Source organism: Bactrocera tryoni, chromosome 2 (genome assembly GCF_016617805.1).
Source record: "Bactrocera tryoni isolate S06 chromosome 2, CSIRO_BtryS06_freeze2, whole genome shotgun sequence".
NCBI classification, from domain to species: domain Eukaryota; kingdom Metazoa; phylum Arthropoda; class Insecta; order Diptera; family Tephritidae; genus Bactrocera; species Bactrocera tryoni.
The window spans coordinates 59,622,100-59,639,995 of record NC_052500.1 but is presented as its reverse complement, the minus strand read 5'-3'; the positions used below and the strand labels follow the sequence as shown (position 1 = coordinate 59,639,995).

At 36.1% G+C, this 17,896-nt stretch overlaps 1 protein-coding gene across 1 annotated transcript in view; it reads left to right on the top strand.

Moving 5' to 3' along the window:
- The window catches only part of LOC120768796 (acetylcholine receptor subunit alpha-type acr-16), a 143,902-nt gene that overhangs the window by 61,083 nt on the left and 64,923 nt on the right, over positions 1-17,896 (top strand). The window lies entirely within an intron of this gene.

Sequence of the window (17,896 nt, the reverse complement as noted above, 5' to 3'; positions counted from 1 at the left end):
ATCTATTAGAGCAAAGTGCACGGCTGTCACTGACGCGTTTTTGCGCGAAGTGTTAATTACTAAATGTTGTTATTCGTGTATATATGTGTATATTCGTGTGTATATGTATATGTATCTCCATATACAAAACTAAAGCGATCCACGTTAATAGTTGTGTTAATAACACATTCACTTGCCGATTGTGCTATAATTATATATACATACATATGTATGAAGTATGTAAACTGCTAATTTTACTAATAATATTGCTCTAGCCTTTATTTTAATAATGATATAGAAATATTGAGCTCATTTTTTGAAACTTTGACAAAAGTAAATTCATCAAACAGGTGGCAGGCCCGCTCAAACTATATGCAAGAAAATTGTTTCAAATGCCTCTACTTTTGATCACATTTCGTAATATTAATAAACATACATAAGTACATACATATGTAGTAATTTAATACAAATAATTAACGATGTGGCAACCTCACATATGCACATAGTATTTGTACATAAAAAAAAAATTGTAATTTAATAATTTTTACTTTGATGCCCGTTTTGTAGTATTAAACACAATTAAATAGAAAAACTTTTTCAGGTGGCAACTCTGCTTAGTAATATATACTGCAGAAAATTCTCTTAAACCCATTTATTTTGTTATCAATATTTAATTTAGCAACATTTTTATTACAAAAATTATCAGGTGGCAACACTTCAAAAATTTCCTCGCAAATTAACTAAACAAATATCTTATAGCTATCCAGAATTTTAATATTTCATTAAACTTATCAATTTTATTAAAATAAGATATTTAAATAGGTGGCAACCCTTCCTATAATTTCAAGCAGCAACATTTTTAAAGCTGCATAATTTGATCCCCATATTATAATTTTTTTTTTTTCATAAACTGAATTGAAAAAAAAAACTTAACATATGGCATCTCTAAAATCTCAACAGCTTCAAAAATATCGTGCGACGATTAGAATAGTAACATTTCGGCGATTTCACTAAATTTCACTAAATTTAGTTTATTAAAATATTTAAATAAGTGGCGATCATATTCAGAATAATCTTTAATAAAAAAATATGTTTCAAGCCATTAACAATAGTCAACATTATTAAAAACAAAAAATTCTAAAATGTGGCAACCCAGTCTATCAATTCTGTTGTTGTAACTGGCAGCTCTTTTAAGCATCTACTTATGGTACTTTAATATTTCTTTTATTTTTTTAAATTTTCACTTAACTCAAATATTTATAAAGGTGGCAACCCAATTAAAAATAAATTCGGTTTACTTCAATATCTTCAACTTGTAGTGCACTTGTTAAGTGTAGCACAAGAATTTTTTTAAAACAAAAAAATTTGAAATTGCCACCTAATTTTTTTTTTATTGTAAAATTGAAAAATGTTATTTACTCTAGCAACATGTTGCAAGATGATAATAATTGTTATTGTTAAAATATAAAATTTACTCAATTTTAAAACAATTGGGATCGTTTCTTAATTTTTTATTTAAAATTTTAAAACAGGTTGCAACCTTGCAACTTTTATATTAAATCACTCGAGTTCTGCTCTAAATCGCTTGTACACAACATTACAGCTTAGGAACGGGTCACTGCGATCTACGACTTTTAAGGTTATCTTATATTCGGAACCGGAACCTGGTTAAGGTTACGTCTCCTTTTGAGCTTCATTGTTGTTCCTCTTTTCGCACTCTACATAACCTACTATTCAAAAAATATTTTTTTCCCACATTAGTCTTTTAACTTTAATAATGTGACAAGTAAAATATATGTTATTTTCAATACCCTCTTTAAATTCACTTAATATCTCAAAACCGAAATACTTTCTTTTAAGCTTTCACGCCATATTTCAACCGAAACTTTAGTCAGCACACAAAGTAATGAGTCGAAAGCTCAACGCAAGAGCTAACCTCAAAAAGTGAAATGTTGCAAACAAGCCTTCAATGAACCTTTACCCACATCCTTCCAAGTTTCCGCAAAAAACTTTCAGTAGCATTGAAATCACTTACGCTTCTCGCCCAATTGCCATAACATAAAGAAATATTTAAAAGTTTTCGGAAACTATTCACAATAAGCGACAAAGACTTCAAGGCTAGCCATATCTCATAAGCTCATAGACGTAGTTCTGCAATACAAGAAAGGGAAAGCAGCAAACACTTAAGTGATCCATTTTGAAAGGTTGTGACATACCAGAGGCACGACTCGAAGAAATAGCTGAATATAACAAAAGGCATTTGAAAACTTCCATGTAACCACACAACAATAAATATTGCTAGTGACAACAACAAGCATTGTCTGGTTTTCAACTTCGTTGCTTGTTATTGTTGTTGCACGACAAACTAAACACGCTAGCTTGTGCCGCAGTCGAACAATCTCAAATTTCAATTACATTAGTGTTGTTGTCGCAGTTGTTTTTGCAAAATGATCTCTAAGCTCAAATTATGTGTGGGTGAGTGTTGGGATATCAGACTTCTTGTGAATAAGTGTGAACGTACTTTTCAATGAAATGTATGTATGTATATTAGGGTAGGGTTAGCATTTTATGTTTATTTGTTCAAAAAAAAACATCACTTCCACAATTCTTCCTGAAAAGACACCAAATATCTCTTTTGACAATACCCAAAACTTATACGACCGTGACTTTGAGTTCTTCATCATCAACAATTTTATCTCCAACTTTCTGATAATACTTCTTAACAGATATCCCTTATTTAGATATACCTTAGTCTGGTAAACTAAAAGTCCTTGAAATTGGTGAAACGATCAAGCGAACTACACCAGCGAATTTCATGACCTTCGACTTGAAAATCCCCCATTTCCACCTGCTTTAAAAGCAGCAAATATAAATCCGGGCTCGAACTTTCAAACCAACTAGGGATTTTTTTCAATCACCTTTAAATATAAGGTTTTTCACGAGCTTATTTGCTCTTCCAGTTTCATTAAGTCAATTCTTAAAAGCCTATAAATATTACTAATTTGCGACCATGGACCTATCTCTACTGTACTCCCCCAGAGCACTCGAGTCCAGTGGATATTTTCTTTTCACACAACGTGCACCAACTTTGTCTTCGATACCAACTACCGGAAGTATACCAGGACAAACGAACTGCACCAAACTCATAGCTTCGATTAGAAAATCTTTACTTTGAAGCCCTTTAAATACAGCAAATTTAATATCCGGGGTCGAACTTTGTATCTTTCTTTCAGGTTCCTCAAGACTAGTTGGACTTTCTTTTCTAAGACTTTTAGATATAAGCGTTTTACGAACGTAAGACTGACCATGTTGTTTCCCTCTTCAAACTAGTATGGGGTTAGTTATAAAGCTGACTTCTGGATTTGTGAGATCATTTCCACAAAGTGTTTGGATTTCGATTTTTTGGATTTGGAAAGCACGAACTACGTATACGAATGTTCAATGAGGATGGTTCCAGCAGACCAAAACTCATGTTAGCGCACATAACCTCACGTTTCACAGCAGTCTATTGAACTATTTTTTATATAATAATTCCAGAAATAGTTGATGGGGCTCTGATTTACTTTTTTCCGCACCGAAAATGAATTATTTTACCTTGAGAAACCCAAACAACAAGCCCTTACTTATTAGCTCCTCACCGATCCTTTCTGATGAAGAAAAGCGCTTATGAAAGCGGTCTACATTTAAATCATATACGACAACTGGGAATACTCATGATCTATAGACGTTCCTTCAGAATAGGAAGCCGCTTAATGGCCTCCTCCAAAAGAAAGAAATAGGACAGAAAATGTATAAAAATTGTTGATTTTTTGCGGCACCTTCTTTGCAGCGAAACATATTTTCATGAACTCGAACTCCTTATTTCGGATCTCGCAACTCAGCCATCTCCCAGTCAAAGACGACAAATCGACCACTCCTTCAAATTCTTCATCTCGAATTTATGTAATTGCACTTTATTGGAAATTTTACAAGGATATTATTGTGGCATGCAAGCACACAAACACACGCATATAGCAGTAAACAACACTCTTTGGTTTTTACAACAAACTACTCAGCAGACTTTACATTGTGCACCATTGTTGCATTGCGACACTATTATTGCTTTCGTTGCCACTCGTTTCACAGCGCTCTCGATTTTTCAAACAGCCAAGAGCCTTCAGTTGCAACTGCGGCACTCTTGAGTTGTTGTTGTACAAGTTTGCATACAATCAACGTAATTTTGTGGTTTCTTTACGGGGCTCTCACATATGCTGTTGCGACTGCAGCCGGCTTTTACTTAATTTCCTTTTGCGCCATTAAGATATTTCTTGCACGCTATTTTTCCTTTTAATATTTCCGCTTTGCTGTGTGTTTTCCTTTGTTGCTGTCACACGCCTACAGCAATGTCATCAAGTTTCTTAGAACTTTACGCCATCACACGATCTGCCATATCGTCTTCGCACAGACAGTGCAACAATGCAACAATTTCGCATGTGTACAAATACCCTGTAGGGAAATCTTTGCATTGTAGTAAACAGCATCCAACTACAGAGTGGTTAGAGGGGTGCCATCATTGTATTTTATAAAGATCACGGTCCATAGAGAACATTTAAATTCCAACATTCGTAAAAAGCTTGCTAAGCTACATCCTTCATAATAACAGTAAGATATTTGGAACTCTGAAGGAAGATTAGCTGAGCTTATTGATACCTTAAGAGTATGGGCTTAGATAGATAGACAGAATATTGAGAGTTTTCACTGCGACCTATCGTCTATTGTGCCCTCTCCCATATCATATATGGTCACAAAGGTCCAGTGATGTGATCTCTGTTCACGTAGATGGAACCTAGGGTCTTTAGCCTACTTCTGCAAATTGCTGGGCAATCCCGAAGCTTCAGAACTTTCCTGTCGCAAAACCGGCAATTTGCGCAAGAGGCTATGCCCATGTTGGACAAGTGCTTCCAGAGCCTGTAGTACCCTGTATAGAACGCGACAAGGAAGCGGAATTCTTCTCGGGGGAGCTAGATCATTCCCTTAAACCTTTCAAGGTGGTACCGTCCCTTTCCTGCTGCATGCGTTTCCCTAGATTGCCAAGCAACTGCTCCATAACTGGTTCCTTACGAACATGATATACAACCATCTAATGATACCTGGCTTGGAGCCGAGTAGGCGTCTGCATCATGAGTGCCTTGGTGGCTTCGGATGGTGTTGAACCCACGTGCCTACTCCACCGTAAGATTGAGTCTAATGTGAAGCCAAGAAATTTGACCTCTTTAGACACCTCCAACTCCCTGCCACCGATAGTTAGGAGCCTTAAGCTCGGAAGAGATCTTCACTTAATAAAAGGAACAACGGTTTTATGGTGCTTAAAATGCTTTGTTTGTACTTCCTTACGAACTGTATGTTAATTTCTAGTACTACGTTTCGTAAACTCCACTATATCGGGAAGTGGTCAAGAAGAGCCACGAAAAAGTATGGCTAAAAGTCCCTTCTAGTGGTAGACTCCCACTTTGGAACTTATAAATAAGATGTGGATTTTATTGCAAAGATTTCCTCCAGCAGCTGTTTTATTCTCTTCGTTATTTGTACTCAAAAAACTTTTTAAAAACTTTTCATACTGGGTCACTCACACGCACTTAATACCTATATCCATACTCTATGTAAGTATGTATTGTGGCAGCTGCTTAAACAAAGTAGTTGTAATAAAACTCAACATCTTATGGTAGTGTTTACTGAGCACATGTCTATATACATATGTGTATGTATATGACCATATCCAACGATAAATTGCAAATATACCAAAGATACAAGTTTTCTTGATTCTATACAGCTTAGGAAAACCCCTTTTCACCCCTTTCGCACAATTTGTTGCATTTTATTCTCTGAATTATTGGACTCACTCATCATAGTTACGAACTTTGCAATCGATTTTGCTTACAGACAGCTCAACAGCAGCAATTTATAACAGCTTTTCTTTTGGCTACATATGTTATATATTTGGTTCATATGTAGATGTCGTTTTGGGAGACTGTTCATAACCTCACTTCAGACGAATAAAGGTTTTAAAGGTTTAAATTTTAATGTAAGCAAGTAAATATTTTATTATTTGCGGTTTGGGAGTGGGGATGCGAATACGACTTGATTAGGTTAGGTAAGGAAATCAGGCTGATATTTCAATAAGCCACGAAAGGTCCCGCTTGGACAGGAACGCCAGTCTATTACGATGCCCAAAAGTCCCAAATAAAGATTAAAATGATATCCGCATGCCAATAAAGCGCTTTGAGCATATCATAATCTTATCTAGCGAAAGCTATACAATGAAGTTGTATAGAAGAGTGTACAATTAGATCTCATATTATTGTGGCGAAATGGAACTTGCCAAGAGCAAGTAATTCAATGGTCCTCTTACGTTTCACTAGAGGTCAGTAGTGTCTCCCTATCACACAGAAGCTGCTTACTAACGAATGCTTGCTAAGTCTACACGAAATCTACAGATCCAGTCCAAGAACTCAAGCGGCCAGTGGGGCACTGATTCGTTCCCAGTCTGATTATATTGAATTAAGGGTACATTTTCTATGTAGCTTCAAGTGATTCCGCTATGATCAGGCCCCAAAACAGTCTAATAACGAAGTAGCTTGATTATATTGCTTATACTCCTTAACTAATGAAGGAGGCAAACTAATGATGGAAGCAGCATTTCTAAGCATCCATTGGTAACTTAATTACAGCCCTTTTTATTTAAAAAACACTGGTCTGGTAGTATGAAGCTAAAATTAATGAAGAAATACTGATAAAACATTTCCTTTCTCATCAAGCTTCCTCTGAGCTTCGACCCATTCGTGAAAAAGCTCACTTCATTTCTTTTCCAGTGACTTTGCACTGAACATATAGCCCTTGTAGATATATTCGCAGAGGAGTTAAGGTTCCGGGATGCAGTAGTCCAGTTTATCAGGCAAGTAGTCAAATCTACTGAACATTTCGGCTATACCGTCTGAGACTCGTTTTTTTCCCGGTTTCCATAAGATAAATAGCAACTTTCTTTGAACAGCACATGCTAAAGGGTTATCCATTTCGATGTTTCGGTCTTTTTTAAAAGAAACAAATACAGAAACTGAAAATTTAATAGACAATGTTTCTGTCATTCAAAAGAATGTCCTTTGGCATTTATTTTCTGAAGACTTTCTCTTTCGAAAGCTGGCCGCGGCTACGTCTCAGATGGCCCATCCGTTGAGTTTAACATTCAATGACTCATTCGGGCATTTGGATCGGTAACTGTTTGCTCCAAAACCTGAACCGAAGCAGGATTGTCCGCATAGATGTTAGACTTTTCATATTCCCACGTTGTGATATCACATGATCTTACCTCAATAAATCAATTGATTGATGCGATGTGTGGGAAGTCGACATCTCTCCGACCTTTCTCGTTTCCTCACTGCACGGAATCTCACACTTTCCCCCACCAAGTCCACAGCGACCATTTTAACGAACTGGAGGAAGGAGTATAGACTTGAACTTAATATTGCAGTCGATGGCATCAAAATTCCGACTGTCAATAACCCTAAGATTTTAGGAGTAACCTTTGATAGTCTATGCTCCTTCACTCCCCATACGACCACGATTATCGTCAAGGTACAGAGCCGCAACAAAATCCTCAAGTCGCTAGCCGGCAGCACATGGGGAAAAGACAAAGAAACGTTGTTGGCAACATACAAGGCAATCGGCCGGCCGGTTCTCAAGTACGCAGCACCAATATGGTCGCCCGGATGCATTGGTACGCAGATGAGGAAACTCCAGACCTGTCAAAATACTGCACACATCGAAGGCCTTCATAGTGAGACACTTATGCTCCCAGTTAAGGAGCATAATGAACTCCTCTCCAAGCAGTTCCTGCTGAGATGTTTTCGTAGAAATCACCCTTGCAGCCATCTTCTTGGAGCGGAACCGCCTCCTAGGAGCATGAAGAGGTCTTTCCTTGACTATGTCGACGACGTCGTACAGTACGCCGACCGGACTTCGGAAGCAACTGACTTTCGACAGGTACTGACCGCCATTCACAGTGGAGCCATCAACACCTTCACCGACTTCCTTCCCGTGAATGGCGTTCTTGGAGTCAAACCACCACCCATCGCTGACGAAGAGCTCGAATTGCCGCGAGAAACGCGAGTGACCCTAGCGCAAATTCGTTCTGGATATTGTAACAGGTTAAACTCCTACTTATCCAGAATAGACCCTGACATACCCAATGTATGTCCTGCATGCAACGAGTCTCCGCATGGCACTGACCACCTCTTTGCATCCTTGCCAACCCTACTCATCTAACACCCTTTCCCCTTTGGTCCGACCCCGTCGAAACAGTACGTTTCCTGGGCCTCCCGTTAGATGACGTCGGCGGCAACACAGTTAACCCTTACCGTCTTAACGGGGACTGAGAAACCGTTAAAATAACAAAATGTTTGGGAAGTGGCGCTGTCTTGTTGAAACCGAATGTCGCCGAGATCATGAACTTCAATTTCATGGATAAAATAGTCGGTTATCTTCTTCTTAATCTTCTTAATTGGCGGCGACACCGCTTACGCGATTATTGCCGAGTTAACAACAGCGCGCCAGTCGTTTCTTCTTTTCGCTACTTGGCGCCAATTGGATATTCCAAGCGAAGACAGGTCCTTCTCCACTTGGTCCTTCCACCGGCCCACAAACCACACCAAACCGTTGTTTTTTTCTGGATTAAATGGCAGCTTCTGATTCTCTTCAGGTTGCTCTTCGCCCCAAATGCAGCAATTTTGCTTTTTTCCATGCCCATTGAGCCGGAAATGTGTCGTATGTCGTATGGATTTCTATGTATAACCGAAACTAACCATGAAAGTTTTACAATACATAGCTTAGGCTGTGTCTTACAATGATCGAATCTTCGAGCATATTTTTCACCTCGCCAAAAATAACATATAGCTGACATATAAACAGGTCATTTAAAAATATTTAATTAAAAAACAAAATTATTTTTATTTTATTAAAACTATGTCTTTTTCACTGTGAATCCTCTTACTATATCAACACATAAGCCAAATAGTCTTTATACTCGCAAAGCTAGCCATTATAGACAGCATTTCATTCATACGTAAATTAGTCGGATTAACCGAATACTTTGAGTGAATTGCTTTATTTATTATGCTTATAGACTCCGATTCACACCACTTTTTTCCGCAAATAAAGAGGAAGCGTGAGAAAAACACAAAGCAAAGCAAACTAGATTAAATATTGATTTATAATCGGTTTAAATATTTTTTAATAGCACTCCATAAAATTGCTCAAATCAAGCTGAAAGCCACTGTTAAGCCATAGAAATGAAGTAATTTTCATTGGCAGCACGGCAAACAATGAAAAATAAACGAGTTCAATTTCCAAATCTGCAAAAATATTTCACTTTTTCCAATTAATTATTTAAAATGGGAATCCGCTTAATGCTTGAATGGTTGATGCACTTTGTATGTGCGCATCAATAACGGCACCTGACAATGCAAGTGGGCACAAGTGCACAACTAGCTAGCGATGTGGCAACACCATCAATAAACCAACAACAACATAACAGTATTGGTGAGATTTGACATTAAAACTGGCGGCTCGAATGGATGAAAGGATTGAAATCAGCGATGCAACTAATGTCATAGCAATTTTATTGAAATATGCATCAAGTGACAAGGGGAGCGAACACTACGAACGGAAGGTGTGAAATGCGCTGACGTGCAGCAGCAACAAAAATAAATCCCAAATGACCAACGGCATGTTGATACGTTATGGCAACCATATATGCCCCACAACTGCATAGGTGTATACATACAAGTATATATATATTTGTACAAGCATTACCATCATCATATATTCATATATAGTCTTTATCGACCATGCTGTTGGCGTTGAAAATGTTGCATCAATTACCTAACATGATTAGTGTATGGGGAGGTGTAATAACAACTAACAATTACAACAACAAACATGCATAATAACAAGCGATAAAATATTGCATACAGCCAACAACACTCAAATGAATGCCTGATTATACAATGTTAGTTGGCAGTTGGCAGTAAATTATGTTGCACAGTTGAAATCAAATACATATGAAAGCGCAACACTGCAATCAGTGAGCGCAGCAGTGAGTTATAGAATAGGTGGACAAGAGTGGTCATAGGCTGACAATTGATTTATTATCATATATAGTTTATAATGCATCACTGGCAGCTAACTGTGACTAATAAATGTCATATGAGTGGAAAAACGTTCAGGCACACTTTAAACAAGGAAGCTCGTTAAATTCGCTCGCACCGAAGCCATAATACCCTTCACAACTACAATGAGGTATTCATACAAGCACATGATTTCGATCTGTCAGTTTGTATGGAAGATATGTATATGACATAGTGATACAATCCGAACAATTTATTTTCAGATTTTCCAGTGGCCTGGGCAAACGTCTGTGCCGCATTTGGCGTCAAGTTTCCATAAGAAAACTTGATTTTGATCAGTCAATTTGTATGGAGGCTATATGATAGACTAGTCCAATCTGAGAATATTTTCCACAAATTGTGTCGTTGCTTAGGATAATAATCCATGCCTAATTTCACAAAGATATATCGTGAAATAAAAAGGTTTTCCCTACAAGAACTTGACTTTATATTGATCGAATATCAACGATTCCGTCAAATAAGCGGCTTCTTCGAAAGAAAAGTACGTGTGCAAAATTTAAGATCAATATCGTTAAGACTAAGGGACTAGTTCGCGTATATACAGACAGACAAACAGTCATGGCTTAGTCGACTCAGCTCGTCCCGCTGATCATTTATATACATATACATATATATATTTTGTAGGGTCAACGATGTTTTCTTCTGATTATTACAAATTTTCGGGCATACTTCATGACATACTTAATACACACTGCTTAGGGTATTAAAATCTACAATAAACCACAACAACACTAGTTTTTTGTAGGAAATGTCAAAATTACACAAAATAATTTGACAGCTGTGACATTTGGTAGTGTAAAATCAAATGTCAAATTGATGTCATTTAATTGGATCAATCCTAAAAAAATACAATGCTGGCATTTATGAGGGAGGAGTGGGTGTGTGAAAGATGAAGCAGATCTAATTTCAGATGGTATTCATTTTATTTTTATACACTTGCAACATGTTGCTGCTGACTATAATAGTTTTTTACACCTAACGGTTGTATGTATCACTAATCGAGATAGATATAGCGTTATGTATATATAAATGATGATGAAAGGACTTCGTAGGAACCGGGGTCAAAATTGGACGATCTGTGTGCTACAAATGGGTTGAAGAGGATCAGTACTTCCCTTCGCCCCCATAGGAAGGTACTTTCCTAGCTTTGATCCTGGCAAGTTGCAAAAGTGTGATATGTTCGGTTAAATAATAAATAACCAAAGTCAGCAATAGGGATGATGATGAAGATGATAATGATAAGATGACGTGCACAAACTTTTTTACTATTCACAACCTTATCATTTATCGAATACAAACCACTTATTCCTTAGCATCCAAGCCCTTTAAATTTAAACAATGGGGTCCGTGTAAGATAACATGTCTTAATCGGCTCAAAACTGAACATAGGCGAAGGTAATATTCCAGCGTTTCACCATTCTCCGCACTATATTCTGTCGATTCTACTTTACTTAGTACCCAAAGTACTTTAATGGTCTATGATGTGTTGGTAGTGATCTGAGGTACTTCCTTAGATTTCAATGTTTAAAGCAAACATTGAATCAGCAGAATGGTCTAAGGCAGCCTAATGAGCAAATTATTTCTCTTCTTATTGTCCTTTCTAACTGGGTATCAAAATGATATTCCTGAAAGCCTAGTTTTGCCGTTCTTACATAATCTAAAGCAAGTCGTTCATATCCGCTTAACTATCGACTAGAAAAGTTAATGGAGATGCTGATAAGAGCAGCGCCCACTTAGCGCCTTCGTCCTAAAAAACTGAATTGTACAGGTACTAACTCAGTTTGAAGGAAACTGATGTCAGCATCTGTTCCTGTTTCATTCTTTGACCTTTTAGTGAATTCACAACCTGCGACGCTGGTACTCATTCCTCTCCAACTGCGAGAAAAATTGTGTTTAACTCCCTTTGGTCTGCTAGTCTCGGTCGCATTCCCAATAACTCAAGTTCTGTAACATGATCGAGTATAATACCATGCCCGCAATGACACTGAGCCTAGCTTCAATGACCTAAAACCTTAAGCCGACTTGTGCGAATAACCGTCGGTGAATGTGTGCTGGGACCTCGATTTTAACTACCTTCTCTTGAAGGAAATTTTTTACCTTTCGTTATATAAAGAAGCAGGTAGTAATCACTTGATGTCAGAAAGGTACGTAAGAACCTATCAACTAGGGCTCCGCATCTCCTGACATTTCACTATCGATGTGTGTGCCCAGGTGTTGCACTTCCTTCAGACGGTTCAAATAGTGACAGTACAGATCCGAATTAAGAGCTTGGCCGTAAGAGAACAGCTCAAAAGCCTCCATTTGCAAGTTGAATGCGAACTTAAACATAACAGAGTCTACAATTATTTGGTAATAAAACTCATAGATAAAGTGGGCTTATTCGCCGTATCCATCTATTGGATAAAAAGCTCAGCTTTTTCAAACTAGGAAGCTTATGCAAACCTTTTTGGCATCTAACATTCTCGTTAATTTCCTCTGCATTACATTAGAAATTCTAATTTGAGAGTCCTCCTTAGTCTGTTTTATGCTCTTTTACATTTAAGCTGTCATATATTGAGAGCTTTTGAATCAATTTCTGTTTTTAATTAATAAATAATACAATAATTTGCAAGTTCAACGTTCTATATACGAAATAAAGCGAAGTCCACAAAAAGCATTTCAAAAACCGAAATGAATAGCGAAGAGCGATAGAGAAAGACTTGGCAGCTGACGACGTGTAATTGAAACCGTTGAAGCGATTTATGAAGCTTAATAATTGACGACTCCGCCAAGGGAAGACTTAGAAATACTTTCACAAAAACACACACACAAATACAAAAGACACATACACAAACGCAAACAAGGCAATCAAAGCGTACAGAGCTCAACAGCGCGAACCAAACGCGCATCAAATGAGCGGAAACAATATGGCGGCCATAAATTGGCTGCTAGCCAGCTCTGGCATTACCATTGCCATCGCCAGGCCACTGTCACACAAGCTTGGTCAAACGCAGCTCACCGACTTAGAGGTCTTCTGCATCGCAGCGCTACTAACCGACCATAAGCTACATGCATATTTACATGTGTTTGAGTGTGTCTGTGCATGATAGTATGTGTTTGAAAGTTGTTCGCTGGTCAGCGGCTGAGTGCTGCAACTTGATGGCCATGCTCAACCAGCCATGTTATGGCATAGTGATTTATTTGATTTACGAGCGCAAATGTAAGTCCACAACTGAAAAGTGAGATTATTGAAGGAAATTATTAATGACATAATACTGATGGCAGACGCTCAATCGGCTTTTCAAGCAAAATGAGCAAGTTATATGAAAGGTTCCGTGATATGGGTGGGTGTTTAGTAAAAACATACGTATATGTACGTACATAAATGTATATGTAGCTATGTGGATGTGCAAAGGAGTCTAAAGTATGGTCTAGAAAAGTGTTAAATGTCACGAAGCAGTCAATTAAATTATTGCTTTGTGAATGCAAACGTCATGGGTTTAAGGCTTTGTGGCGCTTCCCACAAAAGCTTTAAAAAGCTTTTAAAAAGTTCTTCAATTATAAAGCTCATATACGTATACTGCAAGGAATGAAATAAATATGATAAAATTATAAAACAATAAACGTCACCTAAAAGCTTCGAAAGCTTTAAAATTTTTTTTAAATGTTTGTAAAAAAAAGAATTGAGATAATTAAAATAAAGTTATAAAACAATAAACTTCGAAAGCTCTTTAAATTTTGTAAAACTTATACATATATAAGAATTTTAAGTATTCTAGAAAATTTAAGTATTTTTTGAAAGCTTTCGATTTGACACAGTACCTTTCATTAAGTGTGTTAAATATTTATAAAACTTAGATAATTTTTAAAAGCTTTCGAAGCTTTTGTAAGACAATCTTATTTTCATGCTACTGAACGTTTGCAATTTAATAGATATATACGCATATATTATATTGAAAATATTGCATCAAACGTAATAAAATCATCATCGTCACACAAAAGCTTCTAAAGCCTTCAAAGTTTTTTAAAATATTTGCATATGTATGTTTGTTAAATTTAAGTAGTCTTTAAAAGCTTTTATGTGACAAGCTACGAAACTTTGCATCACAAAGCTTTTATTTTATTGTAACCTATACTATTTTACAACATTTATATGCAAATATTTTATGCATTGCTAAATTTAAAAAAAATTAAACTTTTGAAGTCACATAAAAGCTTTTAAAAGCTTTCTAAAACTATTTGAATTTTTACAACGTTTACATACATATAAGTATTTTAAGCGTTATTAAAATTTAAATAATTTTGCAAACTTTCGAAATTTTTGTGCAACGTGCCACGAAGCTTTTTTACATGCTACTAAATCTTTGCTATTTAAAAGATACATTAAATGCCACGCAGTATAAAAATTCGCCACACAAATACATAAATAACATTATAATTTTTTTTCTGTCTCAGCGCATTAATCTCACTAAAACGCGCGCCATCACAAATCCCGGACGCTTAGTTTAACGTTTTAGAAATCAAAGGTCGTTATTGCGCTGAAAAATTAGACCGCAACAATATTCAATTAAGGGTTAGTATATGCGAACTTTACTGCTTTAATTGCATTAAACGCAAGGAACTGTACATTAAGTAGACTCCATTAATTTGCCACAAATGTAATTATGCTAATTTAGCGCTGAAGTAAACCACATATGCAAATTATTCACAGATAAACACAAATAAATCAGTAAATTAAATTTTAGTGCGTGAAAGCGGATATAAATAATTTCATTGCAGAGTTTAATATGACTTTCTTAACAAATGCAAGGGTAGTTGTAATAGTACACGGGTTGCTATTTATTTCGGCGTTCGAGTGCTTCTACTAATGTTGTGAGCCAAATAACACTTACTCACGAAAGTTAGTCTACTAATCAAATTAAATCAAATTTGACCCGGACTGATATAAAAACTTCCTTGATACATGACCATCAGAGCCTATCACCATACATTAGATTCTTAAACAGTTTCGACATCATATTCATTAGTTATTATTGTCTTATCGCAAGTATTTATACGTAAAGATGCGTTTGATGATTGTGAGATCCTTAACTACGTTGTCAAGCATCTCTTTAGCAAACTCTAGTCTACTTCGTTTTTAGAAACGATTCAGGTCTTTATTCATACCGAAAACTTTAACCGAAATCATAAGAAATACTGATATGCTCTACTATCACCGTGACGCCAAAACGATAATTTTCAAGCATTTCACCGTTATCGCCTTTAACAGAGGTAAATGGACGACTCGCACAAGGCAAGTTTCCGATGACATCACGACCTTCACTGAATGTTCTGTGTCACTCAAATAGTTAGCTGCAATCGTGATAAACTACATTACCCAAAACAGGTCTATAAAATTTTTAACGATTTCATAGCAAATTCCATGATAAAAGGAGAACAGCAGTTTCAATGGCTGATTTTAAAGTCCCCGAAACAGTGCACCGAATTGTGAATGTGGTCGATCCATTACTTATAAATAAGTAATAGTATCCTTATGTCTAGCGTTTTAAACCTTATGTGAAGAACATTATCAGAAATTCCAAATTTGCTTCAGAGCAAACCTTGTCTGTTGGCCACTTTTACTTACATATCTTTATGGTTTTATTAGCCGTTGACTTCTAGTATATTAAATTGGACTACCAAAAGAATTTGTTGATGTTGCTCTTGTAACTGATGGGCTTATATTTCTTAATCGGATCGAAATTCGGATCCGTATCTCTTCCATAGACCCAAATATCTTACGAATGGAGTTTTTTATAATTTAACTACCTGCCTTCACGGGTGGTAGGCTCTAATTTAGACTTTGACAACTCAGTTCTTAAACCGACTACCAGGCAAGAAAACGCACTCTTACCCAAGCTCACCTGGCTTGGAAAATTCGATGTTCTCATGCGTTTATGGAGCTCACGCAAGCTCAAAAAGCATTGGTCAGCAACCGCACCTGATGAAAGTTTTTTCCGGCCTAGAGTAGAACGTAAAAGCTCGCAATTCAATTAATCACTCAGTTTTTGCAATATCTTCTCAAGAAGCTGCTGATTTGTTGGAATTATCAATATCGTTGCACTATATTTGCACGTTGCACAAGCGTATAGCTGTCATCCAAGCTCAAGTTCTTTTATGGAAAACTTTTTTATACGATTCACGTTTAATGGCTTCAATTGACTCCAAACGATTTCTTCGAAGTGGTCGTTTGAGTTTGCTGAGTAGCCAGAAGTCACACGGAGCTAAATCGAGTCGTACGCATAGATTAAAAACTCATCGCCAGTAAAAATACGTTTCATGTCTGAAAGCCTTGTTTCATAGACGTTAACGCGACGCTATTTGTCGGAAAAATTATTGATTTGGAACCAATCGTGCTTTAATTTTTTTAGGCCTAAATGATCTTTCAAAATGAGTTTCACTTATTCTTTCGGTATTCTAATGGTGTCAAAAGATCTCTGACTTTTAATCGTCATTTCTCAAGCACCGATTTCTTTACTTTAATGACGTGTTGGCCGTTCTGGGCGAGGTTCGTCTTCAACACGTTCTCGACCCTTTGAATAATTTGTACCAATCAAAAACACTTGCTTACGACAAACAATTATCACCGAAGGCCTTTCCCAATATTCTGAACGTTTCGGCGCAGGAAATTTGATTGCGCACAAAAAAATTAATGGAACTTCTTTGTTGAATAATCTCACTCATCGTTAAAATTGCGGAATGCACTTTATGTACTTTAGAAGGACAAGCGTTGGCTTAGATGTCACAGACAGCTGGTATGCCAATAGAAAAAAATTATTTCCATGACTAGTTTTTCTCGCGAAACTTAAATTAAGAAGTCTTACTAATTTTTGCCCACGGTAATATCTCAATTTGTATAAACAAGTTGTGCTTTTCATTTACTTATTTGATGTAGCCATGCTATATAAGTATTTCTAAAATATTTTTAACAATTTTTTTAACATATTTTGGATAATAGACAAACATGCATACTAATTTCGATTAGTGTTATATTTACATATATATTTAGATCTCTTTAGCAAAAAAAATTCTCTGGTATAAATATATGTATATAAAGTTCATATTATTTCAATTAAGCTGTCAAATACTTTAAGTATATACTACATATATTTAATATCTGTTGTATTTATAAATATTTAGCAAACCATAAGTAACTATATAATATATATATAATCATAATTAAGTCCCAACAGTATGCAGTTAATTTTACGTTAAGCAGATTATCAGTTGAAATTACAACATTTCTTCATGAGTGAGTATTAGTGTGCCTCACATAACTGTTTTCAGAAGATCTGCTTACAGTTCTGTATATATACATATATAAATTTTTTAATCTATTTTCTATATATTTTTCCATAAACTTTTATATATATGTGTATATTTGTATATTATATAATGGAAGATACTAACTAACAAAATCATATACATAAAACGCATTTAACCCAAAACAAATTCTTATGTTATGTACTATATTTAACAATAGGATAATGCAAAAACAAAAAAACTCAACCAAACAAAATCACTCACAAATCCCCAAACACCCAAATCCTTCACATAGCTTATCACAGATTTGGGCAACAAAAGTTAATCAGATTGCTGCTAATGAGCAGTGAATAATTTTGGTTGCCAGTAAAGTAGCAAAAAATATAAAATAAAATATACATACATACATTTATTTGTTT